The sequence below is a fragment of the Schistocerca nitens genome, unplaced genomic scaffold, assembly GCF_023898315.1.
Source record: "Schistocerca nitens isolate TAMUIC-IGC-003100 unplaced genomic scaffold, iqSchNite1.1 HiC_scaffold_203, whole genome shotgun sequence".
Classification (NCBI taxonomy): domain Eukaryota; kingdom Metazoa; phylum Arthropoda; class Insecta; order Orthoptera; family Acrididae; genus Schistocerca; species Schistocerca nitens.
The window spans coordinates 86,515-102,611 of NW_026045744.1; the positions used below are offsets into that span (position 1 = coordinate 86,515).

A 16,097-nucleotide genomic window follows, 5' to 3' on the forward strand; every position below is an offset into this window, starting at 1 on the left:
GACGGCCGAATTAGCGGGCGCACCGCCGCGTGTGTGAGACGCACTGCTGCTCGTTGCACCTCCTGTCATTCGCTGGGCGCGTGCAGCCTTCGACACTAGCGGAGGACGCATCTTGTCCCTGGTGTCCAGCGGGGGGCCTGTGCGGGGTGTGGCAGTGTCGTGCTGGAGGGCGCCACTGGTAGCGATGTGGGCTTCCTCGCCTCGCCTCGCCTCGCCTCGCCTCGCCTCGCCTCGCACCAGGTGTCTGCGTACTTTGCAGTGCATTCGCACCATTCGTATCCCGTCCCGACTTGTCCCGACTTTGCTCGACTGCCGCTCGCTGCCGCTCGGGTCGTGGTCCATATGACAGCGCAAGCACGACAAACGTCTGCGGGACGAGACGAGACGAGACGACTAAGGGACAAATTCGTGATTACAAATCAAATTTGGAACTCTACACTCCTACACAACAATAGGCGCTGACGTATTTCAGAAATCACCTGCCGATTCGTACTGTTTTGTCGTTTTGAAAGTCTTCTTGGCAAACTTGGTTAGCACATTCTCCCCCAAACTGAGTTAATTACTGCATTTTCGTACCATTACAGTAGTTTAAAAGGCTTAAGGAAGCATCGTTGTCACAACAGAAGGGTAGTTTGAAAATTGGGCTGGCAGGGGTAGCGACATAAAAAAAAAAAAAAAAGGAAGGGAGCCAACAGCACCCGGGTTTCCCAGGCGGTCACCCATCCAAGTACTAACCGGGCCCAATGATACTTAACTTCGGTGATCGGACGAGAACCGGTGTATTTATCATGGTATGGCCGTTGGCACTCGTGTAATGTAGGAGCACGGCAGAATTCGCGTTCGGCTTTTCTCCCAACACACAAAATGTTAGTTTTCGGCCGCATTTGACGTAGGCACTTCCTTCCGCAACAGCCAGTTCCTCGAGGACGGCGCGGGGGGCGCGCCCGGCGTCCCAGCAGAGCGACGGCCGAATTAGCGGGCGCACCGCCGCGTGTGTGAGACGCACTGCTGCTCGTTGCACCTCCTGTCATTCGCTGGGCGCGTGCAGCCTTCGACACTAGCGGAGGACGCATCTTGTCCCTGGTGTCCAGCGGGGGGCCTGTGCGGGGTGTGGCAGTGTCGTGCTGGAGGGCGCCACTGGTAGCGATGTGGGCTTCCTCGCCTCGCCTCGCCTCGCCTCGCCTCGCCTCGCACCAGGTGTCTGCGTACTTTGCAGTGCATTCGCACCATTCGTATCCCGTCCCGACTTGTCCCGACTTTGCTCGACTGCCGCTCGCTGCCGCTCGGGTCGTGGTCCATATGACAGCGCAAGCACGACAAACGTCTGCGGGACGAGACGAGACGAGACGACTAAGGGACAAATTCGTGATTACAAATCAAATTTGGAACTCTACACTCCTACACAACAATAGGCGCTGACGTATTTCAGAAATCACCTGCCGATTCGTACTGTTTTGTCGTTTTGAAAGTCTTCTTGGCAAACTTGGTTAGCACATTCTCCCCCAAACTGAGTTAATTACTGCATTTTCGTACCATTACAGTAGTTTAAAAGGCTTAAGGAAGCATCGTTGTCACAACAGAAGGGTAGTTTGAAAATTGGGCTGGCAGGGGTAGCGACATAAAAAAAAAAAAAAAAAAAAGGAAGGGAGCCAACAGCACCCGGGTTTCCCAGGCGGTCACCCATCCAAGTACTAACCGGGCCCAATGATACTTAACTTCGGTGATCGGACGAGAACCGGTGTATTTATCATGGTATGGCCGTTGGCACTCGTGTAATGTAGGAGCACGGCAGAATTCGCGTTCGGCTTTTCTCCCAACACACAAAATGTTAGTTTTCGGCCGCATTTGACGTAGGCACTTCCTTCCGCAACAGCCAGTTCCTCGAGGACGGCGCGGGGGGCGCGCCCGGCGTCCCAGCAGAGCGACGGCCGAATTAGCGGGCGCACCGCCGCGTGTGTGAGACGCACTGCTGCTCGTTGCACCTCCTGTCATTCGCTGGGCGCGTGCAGCCTTCGACACTAGCGGAGGACGCATCTTGTCCCTGGTGTCCAGCGGGGGGCCTGTGCGGGGTGTGGCAGTGTCGTGCTGGAGGGCGCCACTGGTAGCGATGTGGGCTTCCTCGCCTCGCCTCGCCTCGCCTCGCCTCGCCTCGCACCAGGTGTCTGCGTACTTTGCAGTGCATTCGCACCATTCGTATCCCGTCCCGACTTGTCCCGACTTTGCTCGACTGCCGCTCGCTGCCGCTCGGGTCGTGGTCCATATGACAGCGCAAGCACGACAAACGTCTGCGGGACGAGACGAGACGAGACGACTAAGGGACAAATTCGTGATTACAAATCAAATTTGGAACTCTACACTCCTACACAACAATAGGCGCTGACGTATTTCAGAAATCACCTGCCGATTCGTACTGTTTTGTCGTTTTGAAAGTCTTCTTGGCAAACTTGGTTAGCACATTCTCCCCCAAACTGAGTTAATTACTGCATTTTCGTACCATTACAGTAGTTTAAAAGGCTTAAGGAAGCATCGTTGTCACAACAGAAGGGTAGTTTGAAAATTGGGCTGGCAGGGGTAGCGACATAAAAAAAAAAAAAAAAGGAAGGGAGCCAACAGCACCCGGGTTTCCCAGGCGGTCACCCATCCAAGTACTAACCGGGCCCAATGATACTTAACTTCGGTGATCGGACGAGAACCGGTGTATTTATCATGGTATGGCCGTTGGCACTCGTGTAATGTAGGAGCACGGCAGAATTCGCGTTCGGCTTTTCTCCCAACACACAAAATGTTAGTTTTCGGCCGCATTTGACGTAGGCACTTCCTTCCGCAACAGCCAGTTCCTCGAGGACGGCGCGGGGGGCGCGCCCGGCGTCCCAGCAGAGCGACGGCCGAATTAGCGGGCGCACCGCCGCGTGTGTGAGACGCACTGCTGCTCGTTGCACCTCCTGTCATTCGCTGGGCGCGTGCAGCCTTCGACACTAGCGGAGGACGCATCTTGTCCCTGGTGTCCAGCGGGGGGCCTGTGCGGGGTGTGGCAGTGTCGTGCTGGAGGGCGCCACTGGTAGCGATGTGGGCTTCCTCGCCTCGCCTCGCCTCGCCTCGCCTCGCCTCGCCTCGCACCAGGTGTCTGCGTACTTTGCAGTGCATTCGCACCATTCGTATCCCGTCCCGACTTGTCCCGACTTTGCTCGACTGCCGCTCGCTGCCGCTCGGGTCGTGGTCCATATGACAGCGCAAGCACGACAAACGTCTGCGGGACGAGACGAGACGAGACGACTAAGGGACAAATTCGTGATTACAAATCAAATTTGGAACTCTACACTCCTACACAACAATAGGCGCTGACGTATTTCAGAAATCACCTGCCGATTCGTACTGTTTTGTCGTTTTGAAAGTCTTCTTGGCAAACTTGGTTAGCACATTCTCCCCCAAACTGAGTTAATTACTGCATTTTCGTACCATTACAGTAGTTTAAAAGGCTTAAGGAAGCATCGTTGTCACAACAGAAGGGTAGTTTGAAAATTGGGCTGGCAGGGGTAGCGACATAAAAAAAAAAAAAAAAGGAAGGGAGCCAACAGCACCCGGGTTTCCCAGGCGGTCACCCATCCAAGTACTAACCGGGCCCAATGATACTTAACTTCGGTGATCGGACGAGAACCGGTGTATTTATCATGGTATGGCCGTTGGCACTCGTGTAATGTAGGAGCACGGCAGAATTCGCGTTCGGCTTTTCTCCCAACACACAAAATGTTAGTTTTCGGCCGCATTTGACGTAGGCACTTCCTTCCGCAACAGCCAGTTCCTCGAGGACGGCGCGGGGGGCGCGCCCGGCGTCCCAGCAGAGCGACGGCCGAATTAGCGGGCGCACCGCCGCGTGTGTGAGACGCACTGCTGCTCGTTGCACCTCCTGTCATTCGCTGGGCGCGTGCAGCCTTCGACACTAGCGGAGGACGCATCTTGTCCCTGGTGTCCAGCGGGGGGCCTGTGCGGGGTGTGGCAGTGTCGTGCTGGAGGGCGCCACTGGTAGCGATGTGGGCTTCCTCGCCTCGCCTCGCCTCGCCTCGCCTCGCCTCGCCTCGCACCAGGTGTCTGCGTACTTTGCAGTGCATTCGCACCATTCGTATCCCGTCCCGACTTGTCCCGACTTTGCTCGACTGCCGCTCGCTGCCGCTCGGGTCGTGGTCCATATGACAGCGCAAGCACGACAAACGTCTGCGGGACGAGACGAGACGAGACGACTAAGGGACAAATTCGTGATTACAAATCAAATTTGGAACTCTACACTCCTACACAACAATAGGCGCTGACGTATTTCAGAAATCACCTGCCGATTCGTACTGTTTTGTCGTTTTGAAAGTCTTCTTGGCAAACTTGGTTAGCACATTCTCCCCCAAACTGAGTTAATTACTGCATTTTCGTACCATTACAGTAGTTTAAAAGGCTTAAGGAAGCATCGTTGTCACAACAGAAGGGTAGTTTGAAAATTGGGCTGGCAGGGGTAGCGACATAAAAAAAAAAAAAAAAAAAAAAGGAAGGGAGCCAACAGCACCCGGGTTTCCCAGGCGGTCACCCATCCAAGTACTAACCGGGCCCAATGATACTTAACTTCGGTGATCGGACGAGAACCGGTGTATTTATCATGGTATGGCCGTTGGCACTCGTGTAATGTAGGAGCACGGCAGAATTCGCGTTCGGCTTTTCTCCCAACACACAAAATGTTAGTTTTCGGCCGCATTTGACGTAGGCACTTCCTTCCGCAACAGCCAGTTCCTCGAGGACGGCGCGGGGGGCGCGCCCGGCGTCCCAGCAGAGCGACGGCCGAATTAGCGGGCGCACCGCCGCGTGTGTGAGACGCACTGCTGCTCGTTGCACCTCCTGTCATTCGCTGGGCGCGTGCAGCCTTCGACACTAGCGGAGGACGCATCTTGTCCCTGGTGTCCAGCGGGGGGCCTGTGCGGGGTGTGGCAGTGTCGTGCTGGAGGGCGCCACTGGTAGCGATGTGGGCTTCCTCGCCTCGCCTCGCCTCGCCTCGCCTCGCCTCGCACCAGGTGTCTGCGTACTTTGCAGTGCATTCGCACCATTCGTATCCCGTCCCGACTTGTCCCGACTTTGCTCGACTGCCGCTCGCTGCCGCTCGGGTCGTGGTCCATATGACAGCGCAAGCACGACAAACGTCTGCGGGACGAGACGAGACGAGACGACTAAGGGACAAATTCGTGATTACAAATCAAATTTGGAACTCTACACTCCTACACAACAATAGGCGCTGACGTATTTCAGAAATCACCTGCCGATTCGTACTGTTTTGTCGTTTTGAAAGTCTTCTTGGCAAACTTGGTTAGCACATTCTCCCCCAAACTGAGTTAATTACTGCATTTTCGTACCATTACAGTAGTTTAAAAGGCTTAAGGAAGCATCGTTGTCACAACAGAAGGGTAGTTTGAAAATTGGGCTGGCAGGGGTAGCGACATAAAAAAAAAAAAAAAAGGAAGGGAGCCAACAGCACCCGGGTTTCCCAGGCGGTCACCCATCCAAGTACTAACCGGGCCCAATGATACTTAACTTCGGTGATCGGACGAGAACCGGTGTATTTATCATGGTATGGCCGTTGGCACTCGTGTAATGTAGGAGCACGGCAGAATTCGCGTTCGGCTTTTCTCCCAACACACAAAATGTTAGTTTTCGGCCGCATTTGACGTAGGCACTTCCTTCCGCAACAGCCAGTTCCTCGAGGACGGCGCGGGGGGCGCGCCCGGCGTCCCAGCAGAGCGACGGCCGAATTAGCGGGCGCACCGCCGCGTGTGTGAGACGCACTGCTGCTCGTTGCACCTCCTGTCATTCGCTGGGCGCGTGCAGCCTTCGACACTAGCGGAGGACGCATCTTGTCCCTGGTGTCCAGCGGGGGGCCTGTGCGGGGTGTGGCAGTGTCGTGCTGGAGGGCGCCACTGGTAGCGATGTGGGCTTCCTCGCCTCGCCTCGCCTCGCCTCGCCTCGCCTCGCCTCGCCTCGCACCAGGTGTCTGCGTACTTTGCAGTGCATTCGCACCATTCGTATCCCGTCCCGACTTGTCCCGACTTTGCTCGACTGCCGCTCGCTGCCGCTCGGGTCGTGGTCCATATGACAGCGCAAGCACGACAAACGTCTGCGGGACGAGACGAGACGAGACGACTAAGGGACAAATTCGTGATTACAAATCAAATTTGGAACTCTACACTCCTACACAACAATAGGCGCTGACGTATTTCAGAAATCACCTGCCGATTCGTACTGTTTTGTCGTTTTGAAAGTCTTCTTGGCAAACTTGGTTAGCACATTCTCCCCCAAACTGAGTTAATTACTGCATTTTCGTACCATTACAGTAGTTTAAAAGGCTTAAGGAAGCATCGTTGTCACAACAGAAGGGTAGTTTGAAAATTGGGCTGGCAGGGGTAGCGACATAAAAAAAAAAAAAAAAAAAAAAGGAAGGGAGCCAACAGCACCCGGGTTTCCCAGGCGGTCACCCATCCAAGTACTAACCGGGCCCAATGATACTTAACTTCGGTGATCGGACGAGAACCGGTGTATTTATCATGGTATGGCCGTTGGCACTCGTGTAATGTAGGAGCACGGCAGAATTCGCGTTCGGCTTTTCTCCCAACACACAAAATGTTAGTTTTCGGCCGCATTTGACGTAGGCACTTCCTTCCGCAACAGCCAGTTCCTCGAGGACGGCGCGGGGGGCGCGCCCGGCGTCCCAGCAGAGCGACGGCCGAATTAGCGGGCGCACCGCCGCGTGTGTGAGACGCACTGCTGCTCGTTGCACCTCCTGTCATTCGCTGGGCGCGTGCAGCCTTCGACACTAGCGGAGGACGCATCTTGTCCCTGGTGTCCAGCGGGGGGCCTGTGCGGGGTGTGGCAGTGTCGTGCTGGAGGGCGCCACTGGTAGCGATGTGGGCTTCCTCGCCTCGCCTCGCCTCGCCTCGCCTCGCCTCGCACCAGGTGTCTGCGTACTTTGCAGTGCATTCGCACCATTCGTATCCCGTCCCGACTTGTCCCGACTTTGCTCGACTGCCGCTCGCTGCCGCTCGGGTCGTGGTCCATATGACAGCGCAAGCACGACAAACGTCTGCGGGACGAGACGAGACGAGACGACTAAGGGACAAATTCGTGATTACAAATCAAATTTGGAACTCTACACTCCTACACAACAATAGGCGCTGACGTATTTCAGAAATCACCTGCCGATTCGTACTGTTTTGTCGTTTTGAAAGTCTTCTTGGCAAACTTGGTTAGCACATTCTCCCCCAAACTGAGTTAATTACTGCATTTTCGTACCATTACAGTAGTTTAAAAGGCTTAAGGAAGCATCGTTGTCACAACAGAAGGGTAGTTTGAAAATTGGGCTGGCAGGGGTAGCGACATAAAAAAAAAAAAAAAAGGAAGGGAGCCAACAGCACCCGGGTTTCCCAGGCGGTCACCCATCCAAGTACTAACCGGGCCCAATGATACTTAACTTCGGTGATCGGACGAGAACCGGTGTATTTATCATGGTATGGCCGTTGGCACTCGTGTAATGTAGGAGCACGGCAGAATTCGCGTTCGGCTTTTCTCCCAACACACAAAATGTTAGTTTTCGGCCGCATTTGACGTAGGCACTTCCTTCCGCAACAGCCAGTTCCTCGAGGACGGCGCGGGGGGCGCGCCCGGCGTCCCAGCAGAGCGACGGCCGAATTAGCGGGCGCACCGCCGCGTGTGTGAGACGCACTGCTGCTCGTTGCACCTCCTGTCATTCGCTGGGCGCGTGCAGCCTTCGACACTAGCGGAGGACGCATCTTGTCCCTGGTGTCCAGCGGGGGGCCTGTGCGGGGTGTGGCAGTGTCGTGCTGGAGGGCGCCACTGGTAGCGATGTGGGCTTCCTCGCCTCGCCTCGCCTCGCCTCGCCTCGCCTCGCCTCGCCTCGCACCAGGTGTCTGCGTACTTTGCAGTGCATTCGCACCATTCGTATCCCGTCCCGACTTGTCCCGACTTTGCTCGACTGCCGCTCGCTGCCGCTCGGGTCGTGGTCCATATGACAGCGCAAGCACGACAAACGTCTGCGGGACGAGACGAGACGAGACGACTAAGGGACAAATTCGTGATTACAAATCAAATTTGGAACTCTACACTCCTACACAACAATAGGCGCTGACGTATTTCAGAAATCACCTGCCGATTCGTACTGTTTTGTCGTTTTGAAAGTCTTCTTGGCAAACTTGGTTAGCACATTCTCCCCCAAACTGAGTTAATTACTGCATTTTCGTACCATTACAGTAGTTTAAAAGGCTTAAGGAAGCATCGTTGTCACAACAGAAGGGTAGTTTGAAAATTGGGCTGGCAGGGGTAGCGACATAAAAAAAAAAAAAAAAAAAAAGGAAGGGAGCCAACAGCACCCGGGTTTCCCAGGCGGTCACCCATCCAAGTACTAACCGGGCCCAATGATACTTAACTTCGGTGATCGGACGAGAACCGGTGTATTTATCATGGTATGGCCGTTGGCACTCGTGTAATGTAGGAGCACGGCAGAATTCGCGTTCGGCTTTTCTCCCAACACACAAAATGTTAGTTTTCGGCCGCATTTGACGTAGGCACTTCCTTCCGCAACAGCCAGTTCCTCGAGGACGGCGCGGGGGGCGCGCCCGGCGTCCCAGCAGAGCGACGGCCGAATTAGCGGGCGCACCGCCGCGTGTGTGAGACGCACTGCTGCTCGTTGCACCTCCTGTCATTCGCTGGGCGCGTGCAGCCTTCGACACTAGCGGAGGACGCATCTTGTCCCTGGTGTCCAGCGGGGGGCCTGTGCGGGGTGTGGCAGTGTCGTGCTGGAGGGCGCCACTGGTAGCGATGTGGGCTTCCTCGCCTCTGCTCGACTGCCGCTCGCTGCCGCTCGGGTCGTGGTCCATATGACAGCGCAAGCACGACAAACGTCTGCGGGACGAGACGAGACGAGACGACTAAGGGACAAATTCGTGATTACAAATCAAATTTGGAACTCTACACTCCTACACAACAATAGGCGCTGACGTATTTCAGAAATCACCTGCCGATTCGTACTGTTTTGTCGTTTTGAAAGTCTTCTTGGCAAACTTGGTTAGCACATTCTCCCCCAAACTGAGTTAATTACTGCATTTTCGTACCATTACAGTAGTTTAAAAGGCTTAAGGAAGCATCGTTGTCACAACAGAAGGGTAGTTTGAAAATTGGGCTGGCAGGGGTAGCGACATAAAAAAAAAAAAAAAAGGAAGGGAGCCAACAGCACCCGGGTTTCCCAGGCGGTCACCCATCCAAGTACTAACCGGGCCCAATGATACTTAACTTCGGTGATCGGACGAGAACCGGTGTATTTATCATGGTATGGCCGTTGGCACTCGTGTAATGTAGGAGCACGGCAGAATTCGCGTTCGGCTTTTCTCCCAACACACAAAATGTTAGTTTTCGGCCGCATTTGACGTAGGCACTTCCTTCCGCAACAGCCAGTTCCTCGAGGACGGCGCGGGGGGCGCGCCCGGCGTCCCAGCAGAGCGACGGCCGAATTAGCGGGCGCACCGCCGCGTGTGTGAGACGCACTGCTGCTCGTTGCACCTCCTGTCATTCGCTGGGCGCGTGCAGCCTTCGACACTAGCGGAGGACGCATCTTGTCCCTGGTGTCCAGCGGGGGGCCTGTGCGGGGTGTGGCAGTGTCGTGCTGGAGGGCGCCACTGGTAGCGATGTGGGCTTCCTCGCCTCGCCTCGCCTCGCCTCGCCTCGCCTCGCCTCGCACCAGGTGTCTGCGTACTTTGCAGTGCATTCGCACCATTCGTATCCCGTCCCGACTTGTCCCGACTTTGCTCGACTGCCGCTCGCTGCCGCTCGGGTCGTGGTCCATATGACAGCGCAAGCACGACAAACGTCTGCGGGACGAGACGAGACGAGACGACTAAGGGACAAATTCGTGATTACAAATCAAATTTGGAACTCTACACTCCTACACAACAATAGGCGCTGACGTATTTCAGAAATCACCTGCCGATTCGTACTGTTTTGTCGTTTTGAAAGTCTTCTTGGCAAACTTGGTTAGCACATTCTCCCCCAAACTGAGTTAATTACTGCATTTTCGTACCATTACAGTAGTTTAAAAGGCTTAAGGAAGCATCGTTGTCACAACAGAAGGGTAGTTTGAAAATTGGGCTGGCAGGGGTAGCGACATAAAAAAAAAAAAAAAAAAAAAAAGGAAGGGAGCCAACAGCACCCGGGTTTCCCAGGCGGTCACCCATCCAAGTACTAACCGGGCCCAATGATACTTAACTTCGGTGATCGGACGAGAACCGGTGTATTTATCATGGTATGGCCGTTGGCACTCGTGTAATGTAGGAGCACGGCAGAATTCGCGTTCGGCTTTTCTCCCAACACACAAAATGTTAGTTTTCGGCCGCATTTGACGTAGGCACTTCCTTCCGCAACAGCCAGTTCCTCGAGGACGGCGCGGGGGGCGCGCCCGGCGTCCCAGCAGAGCGACGGCCGAATTAGCGGGCGCACCGCCGCGTGTGTGAGACGCACTGCTGCTCGTTGCACCTCCTGTCATTCGCTGGGCGCGTGCAGCCTTCGACACTAGCGGAGGACGCATCTTGTCCCTGGTGTCCAGCGGGGGGCCTGTGCGGGGTGTGGCAGTGTCGTGCTGGAGGGCGCCACTGGTAGCGATGTGGGCTTCCTCGCCTCGCCTCGCCTCGCCTCGCCTCGCCTCGCCTCGCACCAGGTGTCTGCGTACTTTGCAGTGCATTCGCACCATTCGTATCCCGTCCCGACTTGTCCCGACTTTGCTCGACTGCCGCTCGCTGCCGCTCGGGTCGTGGTCCATATGACAGCGCAAGCACGACAAACGTCTGCGGGACGAGACGAGACGAGACGACTAAGGGACAAATTCGTGATTACAAATCAAATTTGGAACTCTACACTCCTACACAACAATAGGCGCTGACGTATTTCAGAAATCACCTGCCGATTCGTACTGTTTTGTCGTTTTGAAAGTCTTCTTGGCAAACTTGGTTAGCACATTCTCCCCCAAACTGAGTTAATTACTGCATTTTCGTACCATTACAGTAGTTTAAAAGGCTTAAGGAAGCATCGTTGTCACAACAGAAGGGTAGTTTGAAAATTGGGCTGGCAGGGGTAGCGACATAAAAAAAAAAAAAAAAAAAAAGGAAGGGAGCCAACAGCACCCGGGTTTCCCAGGCGGTCACCCATCCAAGTACTAACCGGGCCCAATGATACTTAACTTCGGTGATCGGACGAGAACCGGTGTATTTATCATGGTATGGCCGTTGGCACTCGTGTAATGTAGGAGCACGGCAGAATTCGCGTTCGGCTTTTCTCCCAACACACAAAATGTTAGTTTTCGGCCGCATTTGACGTAGGCACTTCCTTCCGCAACAGCCAGTTCCTCGAGGACGGCGCGGGGGGCGCGCCCGGCGTCCCAGCAGAGCGACGGCCGAATTAGCGGGCGCACCGCCGCGTGTGTGAGACGCACTGCTGCTCGTTGCACCTCCTGTCATTCGCTGGGCGCGTGCAGCCTTCGACACTAGCGGAGGACGCATCTTGTCCCTGGTGTCCAGCGGGGGGCCTGTGCGGGGTGTGGCAGTGTCGTGCTGGAGGGCGCCACTGGTAGCGATGTGGGCTTCCTCGCCTCGCCTCGCCTCGCCTCGCCTCGCCTCGCCTCGCACCAGGTGTCTGCGTACTTTGCAGTGCATTCGCACCATTCGTATCCCGTCCCGACTTGTCCCGACTTTGCTCGACTGCCGCTCGCTGCCGCTCGGGTCGTGGTCCATATGACAGCGCAAGCACGACAAACGTCTGCGGGACGAGACGAGACGAGACGACTAAGGGACAAATTCGTGATTACAAATCAAATTTGGAACTCTACACTCCTACACAACAATAGGCGCTGACGTATTTCAGAAATCACCTGCCGATTCGTACTGTTTTGTCGTTTTGAAAGTCTTCTTGGCAAACTTGGTTAGCACATTCTCCCCCAAACTGAGTTAATTACTGCATTTTCGTACCATTACAGTAGTTTAAAAGGCTTAAGGAAGCATCGTTGTCACAACAGAAGGGTAGTTTGAAAATTGGGCTGGCAGGGGTAGCGACATAAAAAAAAAAAAAAAAGGAAGGGAGCCAACAGCACCCGGGTTTCCCAGGCGGTCACCCATCCAAGTACTAACCGGGCCCAATGATACTTAACTTCGGTGATCGGACGAGAACCGGTGTATTTATCATGGTATGGCCGTTGGCACTCGTGTAATGTAGGAGCACGGCAGAATTCGCGTTCGGCTTTTCTCCCAACACACAAAATGTTAGTTTTCGGCCGCATTTGACGTAGGCACTTCCTTCCGCAACAGCCAGTTCCTCGAGGACGGCGCGGGGGGCGCGCCCGGCGTCCCAGCAGAGCGACGGCCGAATTAGCGGGCGCACCGCCGCGTGTGTGAGACGCACTGCTGCTCGTTGCACCTCCTGTCATTCGCTGGGCGCGTGCAGCCTTCGACACTAGCGGAGGACGCATCTTGTCCCTGGTGTCCAGCGGGGGGCCTGTGCGGGGTGTGGCAGTGTCGTGCTGGAGGGCGCCACTGGTAGCGATGTGGGCTTCCTCGCCTCGCCTCGCCTCGCCTCGCCTCGCCTCGCCTCGCACCAGGTGTCTGCGTACTTTGCAGTGCATTCGCACCATTCGTATCCCGTCCCGACTTGTCCCGACTTTGCTCGACTGCCGCTCGCTGCCGCTCGGGTCGTGGTCCATATGACAGCGCAAGCACGACAAACGTCTGCGGGACGAGACGAGACGAGACGACTAAGGGACAAATTCGTGATTACAAATCAAATTTGGAACTCTACACTCCTACACAACAATAGGCGCTGACGTATTTCAGAAATCACCTGCCGATTCGTACTGTTTTGTCGTTTTGAAAGTCTTCTTGGCAAACTTGGTTAGCACATTCTCCCCCAAACTGAGTTAATTACTGCATTTTCGTACCATTACAGTAGTTTAAAAGGCTTAAGGAAGCATCGTTGTCACAACAGAAGGGTAGTTTGAAAATTGGGCTGGCAGGGGTAGCGACATAAAAAAAAAAAAAAAAGGAAGGGAGCCAACAGCACCCGGGTTTCCCAGGCGGTCACCCATCCAAGTACTAACCGGGCCCAATGATACTTAACTTCGGTGATCGGACGAGAACCGGTGTATTTATCATGGTATGGCCGTTGGCACTCGTGTAATGTAGGAGCACGGCAGAATTCGCGTTCGGCTTTTCTCCCAACACACAAAATGTTAGTTTTCGGCCGCATTTGACGTAGGCACTTCCTTCCGCAACAGCCAGTTCCTCGAGGACGGCGCGGGGGGCGCGCCCGGCGTCCCAGCAGAGCGACGGCCGAATTAGCCTCGCACCAGGTGTCTGCGTACTTTGCAGTGCATTCGCACCATTCGTATCCCGTCCCGACTTGTCCCGACTTTGCTCGACTGCCGCTCGCTGCCGCTCGGGTCGTGGTCCATATGACAGCGCAAGCACGACAAACGTCTGCGGGACGAGACGAGACGAGACGACTAAGGGACAAATTCGTGATTACAAATCAAATTTGGAACTCTACACTCCTACACAACAATAGGCGCTGACGTATTTCAGAAATCACCTGCCGATTCGTACTGTTTTGTCGTTTTGAAAGTCTTCTTGGCAAACTTGGTTAGCACATTCTCCCCCAAACTGAGTTAATTACTGCATTTTCGTACCATTACAGTAGTTTAAAAGGCTTAAGGAAGCATCGTTGTCACAACAGAAGGGTAGTTTGAAAATTGGGCTGGCAGGGGTAGCGACATAAAAAAAAAAAAAAAAGGAAGGGAGCCAACAGCACCCGGGTTTCCCAGGCGGTCACCCATCCAAGTACTAACCGGGCCCAATGATACTTAACTTCGGTGATCGGACGAGAACCGGTGTATTTATCATGGTATGGCCGTTGGCACTCGTGTAATGTAGGAGCACGGCAGAATTCGCGTTCGGCTTTTCTCCCAACACACAAAATGTTAGTTTTCGGCCGCATTTGACGTAGGCACTTCCTTCCGCAACAGCCAGTTCCTCGAGGACGGCGCGGGGGGCGCGCCCGGCGTCCCAGCAGAGCGACGGCCGAATTAGCGGGCGCACCGCCGCGTGTGTGAGACGCACTGCTGCTCGTTGCACCTCCTGTCATTCGCTGGGCGCGTGCAGCCTTCGACACTAGCGGAGGACGCATCTTGTCCCTGGTGTCCAGCGGGGGGCCTGTGCGGGGTGTGGCAGTGTCGTGCTGGAGGGCGCCACTGGTAGCGATGTGGGCTTCCTCGCCTCGCCTCGCCTCGCCTCGCCTCGCCTCGCCTCGCACCAGGTGTCTGCGTACTTTGCAGTGCATTCGCACCATTCGTATCCCGTCCCGACTTGTCCCGACTTTGCTCGACTGCCGCTCGCTGCCGCTCGGGTCGTGGTCCATATGACAGCGCAAGCACGACAAACGTCTGCGGGACGAGACGAGACGAGACGACTAAGGGACAAATTCGTGATTACAAATCAAATTTGGAACTCTACACTCCTACACAACAATAGGCGCTGACGTATTTCAGAAATCACCTGCCGATTCGTACTGTTTTGTCGTTTTGAAAGTCTTCTTGGCAAACTTGGTTAGCACATTCTCCCCCAAACTGAGTTAATTACTGCATTTTCGTACCATTACAGTAGTTTAAAAGGCTTAAGGAAGCATCGTTGTCACAACAGAAGGGTAGTTTGAAAATTGGGCTGGCAGGGGTAGCGACATAAAAAAAAAAAAAAAAGGAAGGGAGCCAACAGCACCCGGGTTTCCCAGGCGGTCACCCATCCAAGTACTAACCGGGCCCAATGATACTTAACTTCGGTGATCGGACGAGAACCGGTGTATTTATCATGGTATGGCCGTTGGCACTCGTGTAATGTAGGAGCACGGCAGAATTCGCGTTCGGCTTTTCTCCCAACACACAAAATGTTAGTTTTCGGCCGCATTTGACGTAGGCACTTCCTTCCGCAACAGCCAGTTCCTCGAGGACGGCGCGGGGGGCGCGCCCGGCGTCCCAGCAGAGCGACGGCCGAATTAGCCTCGCACCAGGTGTCTGCGTACTTTGCAGTGCATTCGCACCATTCGTATCCCGTCCCGACTTGTCCCGACTTTGCTCGACTGCCGCTCGCTGCCGCTCGGGTCGTGGTCCATATGACAGCGCAAGCACGACAAACGTCTGCGGGACGAGACGAGACGAGACGACTAAGGGACAAATTCGTGATTACAAATCAAATTTGGAACTCTACACTCCTACACAACAATAGGCGCTGACGTATTTCAGAAATCACCTGCCGATTCGTACTGTTTTGTCGTTTTGAAAGTCTTCTTGGCAAACTTGGTTAGCACATTCTCCCCCAAACTGAGTTAATTACTGCATTTTCGTACCATTACAGTAGTTTAAAAGGCTTAAGGAAGCATCGTTGTCACAACAGAAGGGTAGTTTGAAAATTGGGCTGGCAGGGGTAGCGACATAAAAAAAAAAAAAAAAGGAAGGGAGCCAACAGCACCCGGGTTTCCCAGGCGGTCACCCATCCAAGTACTAACCGGGCCCAATGATACTTAACTTCGGTGATCGGACGAGAACCGGTGTATTTATCATGGTATGGCCGTTGGCACTCGTGTAATGTAGGAGCACGGCAGAATTCGCGTTCGGCTTTTCTCCCAACACACAAAATGTTAGTTTTCGGCCGCATTTGACGTAGGCACTTCCTTCCGCAACAGCCAGTTCCTCGAGGACGGCGCGGGGGGCGCGCCCGGCGTCCCAGCAGAGCGACGGCCGAATTAGCGGGCGCACCGCCGCGTGTGTGAGACGCACTGCTGCTCGTTGCACCTCCTGTCATTCGCTGGGCGCGTGCAGCCTTCGACACTAGCGGAGGACGCATCTTGTCCCTGGTGTCCAGCGGGGGGCCTGTGCGGGGTGTGGCAGTGTCGTGCTGGAGGGCGCCACTGGTAGCGATGTGGGCTTCCTCGCCTCGCCTCGCCTCGCCTCGCCTCGCCTCGCCTCGCACCAGGTGTCTGCG

The 16,097-nt window shown here is 54.9% G+C and overlaps 17 non-coding genes across 17 annotated transcripts; all 17 read right to left on the bottom strand.

Annotated features, from left to right (window-relative positions):
- Nucleotides 1–686: 686 nt before the first annotated feature.
- Nucleotides 687–805, bottom strand: LOC126220642 (5S ribosomal RNA). The gene has a single exon (XR_007543014.1). It is a non-coding gene; the product is annotated as a 5S ribosomal RNA (ribosomal RNA).
- An 842-nt stretch (nucleotides 806–1,647) lies between these two features.
- Nucleotides 1,648–1,766, bottom strand: LOC126220644 (5S ribosomal RNA). The gene has a single exon (XR_007543015.1). It is a non-coding gene; the product is annotated as a 5S ribosomal RNA (ribosomal RNA).
- An 838-nt stretch (nucleotides 1,767–2,604) lies between these two features.
- LOC126220645 (5S ribosomal RNA) lies at nucleotides 2,605–2,723 on the bottom strand. The gene has a single exon (XR_007543016.1). It is a non-coding gene; the product is annotated as a 5S ribosomal RNA (ribosomal RNA).
- An 843-nt stretch (nucleotides 2,724–3,566) lies between these two features.
- LOC126220646 (5S ribosomal RNA) lies at nucleotides 3,567–3,685 on the bottom strand. The gene has a single exon (XR_007543017.1). It is a non-coding gene; the product is annotated as a 5S ribosomal RNA (ribosomal RNA).
- Nucleotides 3,686–4,534: 849 nt separating this feature from the next.
- LOC126220647 (5S ribosomal RNA) lies at nucleotides 4,535–4,653 on the bottom strand. The gene has a single exon (XR_007543018.1). It is a non-coding gene; the product is annotated as a 5S ribosomal RNA (ribosomal RNA).
- Nucleotides 4,654–5,491: 838 nt separating this feature from the next.
- Nucleotides 5,492–5,610, bottom strand: LOC126220648 (5S ribosomal RNA). The gene has a single exon (XR_007543019.1). It is a non-coding gene; the product is annotated as a 5S ribosomal RNA (ribosomal RNA).
- An 854-nt stretch (nucleotides 5,611–6,464) lies between these two features.
- On the bottom strand, nucleotides 6,465–6,583 carry LOC126220649 (5S ribosomal RNA). Its single transcript, XR_007543020.1, has one exon. It is a non-coding gene; the product is annotated as a 5S ribosomal RNA (ribosomal RNA).
- Nucleotides 6,584–7,421: 838 nt separating this feature from the next.
- Nucleotides 7,422–7,540, bottom strand: LOC126220650 (5S ribosomal RNA). Its single transcript, XR_007543021.1, has one exon. It is a non-coding gene; the product is annotated as a 5S ribosomal RNA (ribosomal RNA).
- An 853-nt stretch (nucleotides 7,541–8,393) lies between these two features.
- On the bottom strand, nucleotides 8,394–8,512 carry LOC126220651 (5S ribosomal RNA). The gene has a single exon (XR_007543022.1). It is a non-coding gene; the product is annotated as a 5S ribosomal RNA (ribosomal RNA).
- Nucleotides 8,513–9,256: 744 nt separating this feature from the next.
- On the bottom strand, nucleotides 9,257–9,375 carry LOC126220652 (5S ribosomal RNA). The gene has a single exon (XR_007543023.1). It is a non-coding gene; the product is annotated as a 5S ribosomal RNA (ribosomal RNA).
- Nucleotides 9,376–10,225: 850 nt separating this feature from the next.
- Nucleotides 10,226–10,344, bottom strand: LOC126220655 (5S ribosomal RNA). Its single transcript, XR_007543025.1, has one exon. It is a non-coding gene; the product is annotated as a 5S ribosomal RNA (ribosomal RNA).
- An 848-nt stretch (nucleotides 10,345–11,192) lies between these two features.
- LOC126220656 (5S ribosomal RNA) lies at nucleotides 11,193–11,311 on the bottom strand. Its single transcript, XR_007543026.1, has one exon. It is a non-coding gene; the product is annotated as a 5S ribosomal RNA (ribosomal RNA).
- Nucleotides 11,312–12,154: 843 nt separating this feature from the next.
- On the bottom strand, nucleotides 12,155–12,273 carry LOC126220657 (5S ribosomal RNA). Its single transcript, XR_007543027.1, has one exon. It is a non-coding gene; the product is annotated as a 5S ribosomal RNA (ribosomal RNA).
- An 843-nt stretch (nucleotides 12,274–13,116) lies between these two features.
- On the bottom strand, nucleotides 13,117–13,235 carry LOC126220658 (5S ribosomal RNA). The gene has a single exon (XR_007543028.1). It is a non-coding gene; the product is annotated as a 5S ribosomal RNA (ribosomal RNA).
- Nucleotides 13,236–13,863: 628 nt separating this feature from the next.
- On the bottom strand, nucleotides 13,864–13,982 carry LOC126220659 (5S ribosomal RNA). Its single transcript, XR_007543029.1, has one exon. It is a non-coding gene; the product is annotated as a 5S ribosomal RNA (ribosomal RNA).
- An 843-nt stretch (nucleotides 13,983–14,825) lies between these two features.
- Nucleotides 14,826–14,944, bottom strand: LOC126220660 (5S ribosomal RNA). The gene has a single exon (XR_007543030.1). It is a non-coding gene; the product is annotated as a 5S ribosomal RNA (ribosomal RNA).
- Nucleotides 14,945–15,572: 628 nt separating this feature from the next.
- Nucleotides 15,573–15,691, bottom strand: LOC126220661 (5S ribosomal RNA). Its single transcript, XR_007543031.1, has one exon. It is a non-coding gene; the product is annotated as a 5S ribosomal RNA (ribosomal RNA).
- Between the last annotated feature and the right edge of the window lie 406 nt (nucleotides 15,692–16,097).